The sequence below is a fragment of the Marmota monax genome, unplaced genomic scaffold (genome assembly GCF_021218885.2).
Source record: "Marmota monax isolate L192 unplaced genomic scaffold, Marmota_monax_Labrador192_F-V1.1 WCK01_AAM20220418_F8-fsc00160, whole genome shotgun sequence".
Taxonomy (NCBI): Eukaryota; Metazoa; Chordata; class Mammalia; order Rodentia; family Sciuridae; genus Marmota; species Marmota monax.
In genome coordinates this window covers 302,764-315,280 of record NW_026694183.1, presented here as the reverse complement: position 1 = coordinate 315,280, position 12,517 = coordinate 302,764, and the positions used below count along the sequence as shown (strand labels likewise).

Here is a 12,517-nt window from a genome sequence, read left to right as displayed (position 1 = left end):
TAATCTGATTAATGAGACATACATAATAAAGATTGCTGGTGTACTTTTTGGATCTGCTTCTCCACCAGAAAGCAGTGCTTTACCAGATCCCAGCTGTTTTACTTTCAAGATCTGCATGTGTGACTATTTCTTCCAATCTCCCATTGCCCCTCACAAGAACCTGCTAGTTTGGCGGTGCAGGTCATGGCATCTAAGGTTACTAATTCACAAGCTTCTGTAGGTAGTCAACTGTTAAAAAAATGTCTATAACATCTATAAAATGTCTAATATACATTGTTTCTAAAATTTTTCTTCAACAGGAAAGAAATGCTGTTCAATGCACATTGTCTGAGATCTTATATGTGAGACTCATCACAAATGTGTTTGTTAGAGACATCTGATTAATCTACAAAGTTAAAATACTGTTAAATATAACATCAAGTACCCTTAATAATTCCTTAAGGTAATATACTTAAGTATTATTGGTGTTTTCGTAAATTGCAAAAAAAAAAATTAAAAAATTAAAATTACTTTATCACTAAAAACAAGATTATTAAAAGTTAAAAGTCCCAACAGCTACAATGCTATATCTAAAGAATCTAAAGGTTTCAACTACATTTCAATTAAAGTACCATAAATAACATAAATTATTTCATTTTATTAAAATGGAATAATTTATCTAAATTCAAAAATTTGTAAGGATTAATTCAGAATATAAACAAAAAGAGGGGTCAACACATTAAAAACATAAAAGAATATATATATATATATATATATATATATATATATATATATATATAATATTTCTAGGGAAAATGTCTTAAGATGAGAAAATTATACTATATCCAAGTGAACAACAAGAAGGTCTAGGTAAGTAATAAATGGTGTATATGAATAAAGAGTATACTTTAAAAGATTGGTGAGTATTTCAGTTGGTTATATATATGTAACACAAATACTTTAAGCTATTCAAGTTTTTTCCCCCTAAGTTCAAATATTAATTTACTTGTACACACCAGAATTTAATCTGTTAAAATGACAAGGATTCCTTAAAACATTAATTTACTCCTAACATTGTGCTAAATTTTATTTCCTAGAACAAATGGTCTTAAGAAATAAAGGTTTTTATAACTCTGATTAAGTGGAAACTGTTTATTTTAAATATTGAACTACATTAAGTCTAGGATTTTCTTTAAAAGTTAAACAATTATATTGCAGATTTTACTCTTCTTTATATAATGTGTTCATATCTTCCAGGAATACAAATCTTTAAAGTAAAAGGTTTAAGAAAACATTTTATCACGTCTGGTGTTCTTGAAACTTGTAAAGTTGTTTGCCATGGTAATTTTAGACTTATACTGATGAAAAATTTTATTGGCATTTATTTAAATGTATTTCTAAATATAATGATAGTCTGGTCTATTACTGTAAAACATTTAGCACTTTTACACACACACACACACACACAAAAAAAAATATCAGATTCAAAACTGAAACACTTTACCTAAGATTTGTGAAGAGCACCATCTTACCTGAACTAAGGCTCTGCCTCCCACCTTACTACATATTAAAATTCCTCCAAAGTAGGCCAGACTTCAACTCATTTAATGTTATGTACAAAGATTGATTTTTATTGTAAAGCTTACTGTGATCTCAAACACAGGACATAATATATAACTCAACCAAGGTTCAAAATTATGTACAAACTAAATATGTTTTTAGTCTTGTTTTTCCTTGTATACTTTACTGTTATTATTGCCTTAGAACAACCTAAGTTGATTTAAGGCATTAAGCCATCATCTACAGATAGTAAATAAAGGAGTCAGTGTGCAAGCTGCAGAAAGAGGAAGGTCATTGAAAAGAGAAGACACTCTGATGCTTCCAAGGGAAGCCACATAGTCAGTGGGAACTTAATCCATCCTCATGCAGATGGCACTAGCAAAGCTAAGCGGCTGCTCACAAGTTCCTGCAGTGACTCCCAAGGGGAACTCAGCTGACTTTTAACAATTGATAGAACCAAGGTCCATTTGACCATGTTGATCTTAAACACCTAGCAAAAACAGTTAAAACCAAGAAACTACAAATCCTGGACATTTACTGTAATTGAAGATACACATTTATGCTAGAGCCTGCCCCCCACACCAAATAAATAAGATCAAAAAAACTGGCAAAGAGCTGCCCCCTCCCCCCGCACCTGCAAGGTAGGCGGGCCTGCGACCCACCGGCAGAACAGGTGCAGTGGCCTGCTGAGGGGCAGAGCCGCCCCTTCACACCGTGCCTGCAAGGTAGGCGGAACTGTGACCACCGACAGAACAGGCGTAGCGGCCTGCTGAGGGGCAGAGCCACCCGCTCCCCCCGCGCCTGCAAGGTAGGCGAAACTGTGACCACCCACAAAACAGGCCCAGTGGCCGTGGAGGGGCAGAGCTGCCAACCACGCCTGCAAGGTAGGTGGACCTCTGACCCCCCGGCAGAACAGGCCCAGCGGCCTGCTGAGGGGCAGAGCCACCCCCTTCCTCCGTGCCTGCAAGGTAGGCGGAACTGTGACCACTGACAGAACAGGCCCAGTGGACCACGGAGGGGCAGAGCCGCCCCCCGCGCCTGCAAGGTAGGCGGACCTGCGACCACCAACAGAACAGGCCAGACCTTCAACCAACAGACAGAACAGGCCCAGGGGCCTGCGGAAGGGTAGAGCCGCCCCCCCCCCGTGCCTGCAAGGTAGGCGGACCTGCTACCCCCCGGCAGAACAGGCCCAGCAGCCTGCAGGCGTGGTAGGCACATTGCCCCAATTGGACGAGGGGCAGAGCCGCTGCCCGCGCCTGTGAGGGAGACTTTGCAACTATACAAGAGCAATATGAATATATAGGGGGAAAATTCAATAGCACAACAGTTTCACCAAGCAGAAAGAAATGCGAACAGTATGAAGAGACAAGGAAAGAAAGAACAAGCAATGCAGGTCAACTCAACGTTAGAAGAGGTAATAGCTGCAGCAGATGGAATGTCAGATAAAGAATTCAGGATATACATGCTTCAGATGATCTGGAGTATCAAGGAAGACATCAGACAGCAAAATCAGACAATGAAAGATCACTTCGACAATGAATTACATAAACAAATCCAAGAAGCAAAAGATCAACTATACAGGGAGATAGAGGTTATAAAAAACAAACAAACAGAAATCCTAGAAATGCAGGAAGCAATAAACCAACTTAAAAACTCAATTGAGAATACTACCAGCAGAGTAGAACACTTAGAAGATAGACCATCAGACAATGAAGACAAAGTATTTCAACTTGAAAAGAACATAGACAGCTCAGCAAGACTGTTAAGAAACCATGAGCAGAACATCCAAGAAATAGGGGATAACATCAAGAGACCAAACTTAAGAGTCATTGGGATACAGGAAGGTACAGAGGTCCAAACCAAAGGAATGAGCAATCTATTCAATGAAATAATACGAGAAAACTTCCCAGACTTGAAGAATGACACAGAATCCCAAATCCTAGAAGCCTACAGGACGCCAAATGTGCAAAATCATAAGAGATCCACACCTAGACACATTATAATGAAGATGCCCAACATACAGAATAAGGAGAGAATTTTAAAAGCTACAAGAGAAAGGAAGCAGATTACATTTAGGGGTAAGCCAATCAGGATAACAGCTGATCTTTCAACACAGACTCTGAAAGCTAGAAGATCCTGGAATAACATATTTCAAACACTGAAAGAAAATGGGTTCCAACCAAGAATTGTGTATCCAGTGAAATTAAGCTTCAGGATGGAAGATGAAATTAAAACCTTCCACGATAAACAAAAGTTAAAAGAATTTGCAGCTAGAAAACCATCTCTTCAAAACATCCTTGGCAAAATATTACAGGAAGAGGAAATGGAAAATAACAATGAAAACCAACAGTGGGAGGTAGGACAGTAAAGGGGGGGGGAATAATCAAAGAGGAAAACAAACCATGTATAGTAACATAAATAAACAAATATGGCTGGAAGAACAACCCATATCTCAATAATAACCCTAAATGTTAATGGCTTAAACTCACCAATTAAGAGACACAGGCTAGTAGAATGGATCACAAAACAAGACCCAACAATATGCTGCCTACAGGAGACGCATTTGATAGGAAAAGACATACATAGGCTGAAGGTGAAAGGTTGGGAAAAATCATATCACTCATATGGACTTCAGAAACAAGCAGGAGTGTCCATACTCATATCAAATAAAATAGATTTCAAGCCAAAGTTAATCAAAAGGGATAAAGAGGGACACTACATACTGCTCAAGGGAACCATACACCAACAAGACATAACAATCATAAACATATATGCCCCAAACAATGGTGCAGCTATGTTCATCAAACAAACTCTTCTCAAGTTCAAGAGTCTAATAGACCACCATACAATAATCATGGGAGACTTCAACACACCTCTCTCACCGCTGGACAGATCTTCCAAACAAAAGTTGAATAAGGAAACTATAGAACTCAATAACACAATTAATAACCTAGACTTAATTGACATATATAGAATATACCACCCAACATCAAGCAGTTACACTTTTTTCTCAGCAGCACATGGATCCTTCTCAAAAATAGATCATATATTATGTCACAGGGCAACTCTTAGACAATATAAAGGAGTAGAGATAATACCATGCATCTTATCTGATCATAATGGAATGAAACTGAAAATCAACGATAAAAGAAGGAAGGAAAAATCATGCATCACTTGGAGAATGAACTATAGGTTACTGAATGATCAATGGGTTATAGAAGACATCAAGGAGGAAACTAAAAAATTCTTAGAGATAAATGAAAACACAGAAACAACATATCAGAATTTGGGGACACATTGAAAGCAGTTCTAAGAGGAAAATTCATTGCTTGGAGTTCATTCCTTAAAAAAAGAAAAAAACCAACAAATAAATGATCTCATACTTCATCTCAAAATCCTAGAAAAAGAAGAGCAAAACAACAGCAAAAGAAGTACAAGGCAAGAAATAATTAAAATCAGATCTGAAATAATGAAATCGAAACAAAAGAAACAATTGAAAAAATTGACAAAACTAAAAGTTGGTTCTTTGAAAAAATAAATAAAATCGACAGACCTTTAGCCATGCTAATGAAGAGAAGAAGAGAGAGAACTCAAATTACTAGCATATGGGATGAAAAAGGCAATATCACAACAGACACTTCAGAAATACAGAAGATAATTAGAAATTATTTTGAATCCTTATACTCCAATAAATTAGAAGATAGTGAAGGCATCGATAAATTTATTAAGTCATATGATCTGCCCAGATTGAGTCAGGAGGATATAGACAACCTAAACAGACCAATATCAATTGAGGAAATAGAAGAAACCATCAAAAGACTACCAACTAAGAAAAGCCCAGGACCGGATGGGTATACAGCAGAGTTTTACAAAACCTTTAAAGAGGAACTAATACCAATGCTTTTCAAGCTACTTCAGGAAAAAGAAAAAGAGGGAGAACTTCCAAATTCATTCTATGAGGCCAACATCACCCTGATTCCTAAACCAGACAAAGAAATTTCAAAGAAAGAAAATTACAGACCAATATCTCTAATGAACCTAGATGCAAAAATCCTCAATAAAATTCTGGCGAATCGGATACAAAAACATATCAAAAAAAATTGTGCACCATGATCAAGTAGGATTCATCCCTGGGATGCAAGGCTGGTTCAATATACAGAAATCAATAAATGTTATTCACCACATCAATAGACTTAAAAATAAGAACCATATGATCATCTCGATACATGCGGAAAAAGCATTTGACAAAGTACAGCATCCCTTTATGTTCAAAACTCTAGAAAAACTAGGGATAACAGGAACATACCTCAATATTGTAAAAGCAATCTATGCTAAGCCCCAGGTTAGCATCATTCTGAATGGAGAAAAACTGAAGGCATTCCGTCTAAAATCTGGAACAAGACAGGGATGCCCTCTCTCACCACTTCTGTTCAACATAGTTCTCGAAACACTGGCCAGAGCAATTAGACAGATGAAAGAAATTAAAGGCACAAAAATAGGAAAAGAAGAACTTAAATTATCACTACTTTCAGGAGACATGATTCTATACCTAGCAGACCCAAAAGGGTCTACAAAGAAACTATTAGAGCTAATAAATGAATTCAGCAAAGTGGCAGGCTATAAAATCAACACGCATAAATCAAAGGCATTCCTGTATATCAGCGACAAATCCTCTGAAATGGAAATGAGGACAACCACTCCATTCACAATATCCTCAAAAAAAATAAAATACTTGGGAATCAACCTAACAAAGGAGGTGAAAGACTTATACAATGAAAACTACAGAACCCTAAAGAGAGAAATAGAAGAAGATCTTAGAAGATGGAAAAATATACCCTGTTCATGGATAGGCAGAACTAACATCATCAAAATGGCGATATTACCAAAAGTTCTCTATAGGTTTAATGCAATGCCAATCAAAATCCCAATGGCATTTCTTGTAGAAATAGAGAAAGCAATCATGAAATTCATATGGAAAAATAAAAGACCCAGATTAGCAAAAACAATGCTAAGCAGGAAGTGTGAATCAGGCGGTATAGTGATACCAGACTTCAAACTATACTACAGAGCAATAGTAACAAAAACAGCATGGTACTGGTACCAAAACAGGCGGATGGACCAATGGTACAGAATAGAGGACACAGAAACCAATCCACAAAAGTACATCTATCTTATATTTGATAATGGGGCTAAAAGCATGCAATGGAGGAAGGATAGCATCTTCAACAAATGGTGCTGGGAAAACTGGAAATCCATATGCAACAAAATGAAACTGAATCCCTTTCTCTCGCCATGCACAAAAGTTAATTCAAAATGGATCAAGGAGCTTGATATCAAATCAGAGACACGCCGTCTGATAGAAGAAAAATTTGGCTACGATCTACATACTGTGGGGTCGGGCTCCAAATTCCTCAATAGGACACCCATAGCACAAAAGTTAATAACTAGAATCAACAAATGGGACTTACTCAAACTAAAAAGTTTTTTTCTCAGCAAAAGAAACAATAAGAGAGGTAAATAGGGAGCCTACATCATGGGAACAAATCTTTACTCCTCACACTTCAGATAGAGCCCTAATATCTAGAGTATACAAAGAACTCAAAAAATTAGACAATAAGATAACAAATAACCCAATCAACAAATGGGCCAAGGACCTGAACAGACACTTCTCAGAGGAGGACATACAATCAATCAACAAGTACATGAAAAAATGCTCACCATCTCTAGCAGTCAGAGAAATGCAAATCAAAACCACCCTAAGATACCATCTCACTCCAATAAGATTGGCACCCATTATGAAGCCAAACAACAACAAGTGCTAGTGAGGATGTGGGGAAAAGGGTACACTTGTACATTGCTGGTGGGACTGCAAATTGGTGCAGCCAATTTGGAAAGCAGTATGGAGATTTCTTGGAAAGCTGGGAATGGAACCACCATTTGACCCAGCTATTCCCCTTCTTGGTCTATTCCCTAAAGACCTAAAAAGAGCACACTACAGGAACACTGCTACATCGATGTTCATAGCAGCACAATTCACAATAGCAAGACTGTGGAACCAAGCTAGATGCCCTTCAATAGATGAATGATAAAAAAAATGTCGCATTTATACACAATGGAGTATTACTCTGCATTAAAAAATGACAAAATCATAGAATTTGCAGGGAAATGGATGGCATTAGAGCAGATTATGCAAAATGAAGCTAGCCAATCTCTAAAAAACAAATGCCAAATGTCTTCTTTGATATAAGGAGAGTAACTAAGAACAGAGTAGGGACGAAGAGCATGAGAAGAAGATTAACATTAAACAGGGATGAGAGGTGGGAGGGAAAGGGAGAGAGAAGGGAAATTGCATGGAAGTGGAAGGAGACCCTCAGGGTTATACAAAATTTCATACAAGAGGAAGTGAGGGGAAAGGGAAAAATAATACAAGGGGTAGAAATGAATGACAGTAGAGGGGGTAGAGAGAGAAGAGGGGAGGGGAGGGGAGGGGAGGGGGGATACTAGAGGATAGGAAAGGCAGCAGAACACAACAGACACTAGTATGGCAATATGTAAATCAATGGATGTGTAACTGATGTGATTCTGCAATTTGTATATGGGGTAAAAATGGGAGTTCATAACCCACTTGAATCAAAGTGTGAAATATGATATATCAAGAACTATGTAATGTTTTGAACAACCAACAATAAAAATTTTAAAAAACTGGCCAAATTAAAAGTTCTTAGTCAGTTTAAGGCCTTCAGATCTCTAAGCTCCTACACAGGTATTCTCTGTCCCTAAGAAACAAAGATAGAAAAATCTCTACTAAGTTCAAAGGACATGCCAATTAAACGATATTTTATTAAATTCAGATGACATTAAGTAACGTAACTAACAGTTGTGTTTACATTCATGATAACTCTGACAATATTAGAGGTTTACATTACCAAATAAAGTCCTTATTAGTCTTTATGAGGCCTTGTTATGGGGACACCTTCTCAGTTCTTGCTCTTGATGAAGAAAAAATATTAATTTCGACATATTATAAATGATGCATCATTTATTTTATATTAATTTTATTTCAGGACTCTTGCTTTTAGTTTCCCTAATAAAACCATCAATCCCCAGGTGACTTTATGACCTGTTCTTCATGAACCAGACTTTCATCATGGACCCCTTTGAACAACCCAATTTCTAAAAAGGGACTCCAAATGGCTTGCCCTGCTGCACATCACCCCCTCTCAGCTTGAAACAGCAAGAGCTGTTGTTGCCCTTTTTGTTACAAGAGTAAGAAATCCCTAAAATTAGAAGAGAAAGATACAGTCAATGTAAATATAGAATAGGGTAAAGTCACAAAATGGAGGCTAATTTTAGGACCAAAAATTGTTATAAGGTCTGAGTTGCTAAAACAACCTTTCAAAACCTTAAGCAGACACATAGTCTTACACAATTAAAACTGTCAGCCAACAAATATAAAAGTTCTCTCAATTCCTTGGCAGAAATAATGTTACAAAATAGAAGAGAACAAAACCTTCTGTTTCTGAAACAAGGTGGTCTTTGTATGACCTTAGGAGAAATGTGTTGTTTCCATACTAACCACTCCTGGGTAATAAGAGAAAACTTGTCACTGGTTCAAAAAAGATTAAACAAACAAACAAAAAGACTAAAATAATTAGTATCAGAATTTGTTTTCTTGGTCTCCATGGCTCACCACTCTCTTATTGGCCATAGCGAGTCCTTTGCTGTTAATACTCCTAGGACTCTTAATCAGACCATGTATTCTAAACTTTCAGATTTAGTATATAAAACAACAGATACTATCTATAAAGTTACTGGTTTTAAGGGATAATTATGTCCCAACATATACAGAGGAATCAATGATTTGATTATATCCCCCAAAACCAGTGAGGAATGCTAAGGTCTGAATTTAATTAATATAGATTAGAGATTATAAATTATAGCTTATAAAATATTAATAAGTAGGATAATGGGATTATGAGATAATTGTTATAAAACAATGTTAAGAAGTTTCTAAAATGCTAAATATCATTTTTCTGTACTTTATATGCTGACAAATGTGCTCAAACCCAGGATGTGGTTGTCTGTTTTTGCTCTACTAAATTCTTTCTCAGCCCTTATGTACTGCTCCATTGCCTGCACCTACCTTTCAAGGATGTGGTTATTTCCCCTTATAAACCCCACACAACTTGGACCCGGTGACATTCCTGGCAGAGACAATTCAGGTCCTTCCTGCAGGGGAACAGTCACCAGCTGACTAAATAAAACTCTCTAATTTGGACAAAATTCTGGCTGAGAGTGTTTTCTGAGCAATCAGCCCACAACAGTTGAGCATCCCTTGCCAGACTTGTCCATTAGAGTAGTGTTAACATATATATATGTACAAATTCACTTATAACAAAATATGTTATTACCCCAGTGTTTTCTGTTGTCAGCATGGCCAGTGTCTTAAGGAAGTTCATATAATAATTAGCTTTTGAAAAGAAGAAAAGTGCATAATGAAAATAACACAGCAACAACCAACAAAGGAAATTCAATATAACGTATGTCATAAACAGGGACATTAGAATGTCACTGCTTTCCCTTAGGTCCAACAATGTGTGAAATATACAAGTCTAATTTCACTGGATAAAGATGAATATTGTTTGACACAGTTCACTTTGGTATTTTACTCAAAAATATAGATGAGATAAATATAAAAGTAATAAATAAAAAAGAGTCCACATGTTTTAATAACTTAATCAACTAGAATATCAGGAAAATAATCAAAAGGTATATATTATGTTAAAGTATTTACCATTGCTTTGATTAGTACGATTTTAAATCAGAAACTTCCATTCACTACCTATAATTTTCCAGAACTGTTGCTTGATGGCTATAAACATAACCCAACTATATGCATGCACACATGCTTGTGTATACAAATACTCACATATACACATGCAACACACATATATAAAAGTGTCTATATATAAACCACCACTCACAAGTGATAGCACTATGCATTACTATTTTTATAACTTCATGGGTAAGAACAAAAAAAACTAATTGTGCAAAATCTTACAATTTACAACTTTCCCTTGATATCACGGGTTCCTTTATTCTGTATCCAGGTAAAGAAGACCCCAGATACACTATAGTCTCGGCTCATGAACAGAAAGGGGCTGACAGCTGGGAAACACCCAGCAATAATAAAACCTGCATTTACCGCAAACCAGCTAGGACTGTACATAACACTCATACAAACCTGAAAGATGCAGGAAAGTGTGTAAAAGGAGACAAAGGTGCTCACCAGGAGGAGGATGTTTTTGGTGGCTCTGGACTCAGGGGAGCACCTTGAGGAGCTGGTCTTATGAACTTGCTGCATTCTCTGCTTGTGCCTGTGCAGGATGAGCACCATGGAGCTGCTGGCCCAGAGAATAAGCCCCACGCACATAGCATCAGGGAATGTTAGCAATACTGCAATCAGTGAATCAGTGGTTGGGTCATGATGGACGCTAGAACAGTACCCATAGTCTTTTACATTGGTGATGGTTTTGTTCCTTTTTTTTCAGTCATGTACATAAAATTTATAACATTTAAAAAAAGGGATAGGACCCAGCTCAGGTATATGCAGGAAATGATGTATCTGGGAGCTTTCATTTTAAGCTCAACCCACCTGGAGTTCCCAGAACTAATCTTAATGGCCTGAAAGATGCTTAGGAGGCAGGTGCTCCACATGGACATGTTTCTACCCATCTTGTGAAGAGCAAACAGCAGCTTGCAATCAAAATCACTGGTGAAATGTTTCATTCCAAAAGCTGCCATTGTCTGGGGAACTCCTCTACACAGGAGAGCTAACAAGTTGGCCACAATCAAGTGCTGAAGAATCAAGTCTGTATGTCTTACCCTGCACCCAGTGAAGTAAAGGACCACATAATGTAGGAGAAGAGAGGAATTGCCCAGAGCTCCAACCACAGTCTGTGACAGGAAGATGATTCCTACAGCCACATCACTGGCTGCCATCCTGCCAGTTTCCTGCATTTGAAGCCAGAGGGACCTGCAGGGGAACAGGAGGCCTGGGCTGCACATGTCCCATCAGCAGTGACTTATCATTGCCCACTCTACAGAGTTCCCACTGTGAAAACTTAAAGTTTTATTTTCACTAGAAGGTTTTGATGAGGCTCCTATGACTAGTTAAGGCATGAAGTGTGTGTAAATCCCTGCTGTGCAGGCAGCACATTGTGATTCTTGAAACTTTACACCATGAGCCAGGGGCTGAGATGACTTTGCATGAGGACCAGGAGAACTTGGGCACATGGAGGATAAGTCTCTGTCCAAATTCCTACTCTGTTGAGATGCAGAGAGGGGCCTTGAAACTGAGTGTTTATAGGGAGGATAGGTGAAACACCAACTGTCCCTAAAGCCAGTGAGTGGGGTTTTTCTATCAATTCAGCTCATATTTACTTCTGCTTTTCTACAATCTTCTAAACGAGTGCTATTTTATAACTTCCATTTGCTCCTAAAGATTTATTCTACATGCAATATCAATTAGGAGGGATCATTTAGATATTATAATAACTGAAGATGCACTGAGGGAGTTATAGCACTGCAGGCACCTGTCCCATGGTGAGTTACCTGCAGTGATGAAGGACTGGCTCCTCATCAGCACAGCTATGCCATGACTCACTTGGTCACACATTAGGAACAAAGTACAATGATACATATCACAGGAATGGTTCCACAATCATAGGCCAAGTCCTCAGCTTTGGAACATTAAGAATGAACATAGACTAAATGAGTGGAGGGCATAAAAAATATTTACTCATTGCAGAGGATCCATATGTGGGTTCACTAATACCAATGTTAAGTAAAACTATTTCACAGAAGTAAGATTGAGGAATGATAAACAGTAGGAGCCAACCACACAAACTGGCACTTGTGGGCATGAAAACATGTGCATTTAAAATTCAAACAGTAGGATTTTTGAGGTCATTAGAAT

General features: G+C 37.6%; 1 pseudogene; it reads right to left on the bottom strand.

Moving 5' to 3' along the window:
• Positions 1–10,603: 10,603 nt before the first annotated feature.
• LOC124107770 (vomeronasal type-1 receptor 4-like) lies at positions 10,604–11,541 on the bottom strand (annotated as a pseudogene).
• Between the last annotated feature and the right edge of the window lie 976 nt (positions 11,542–12,517).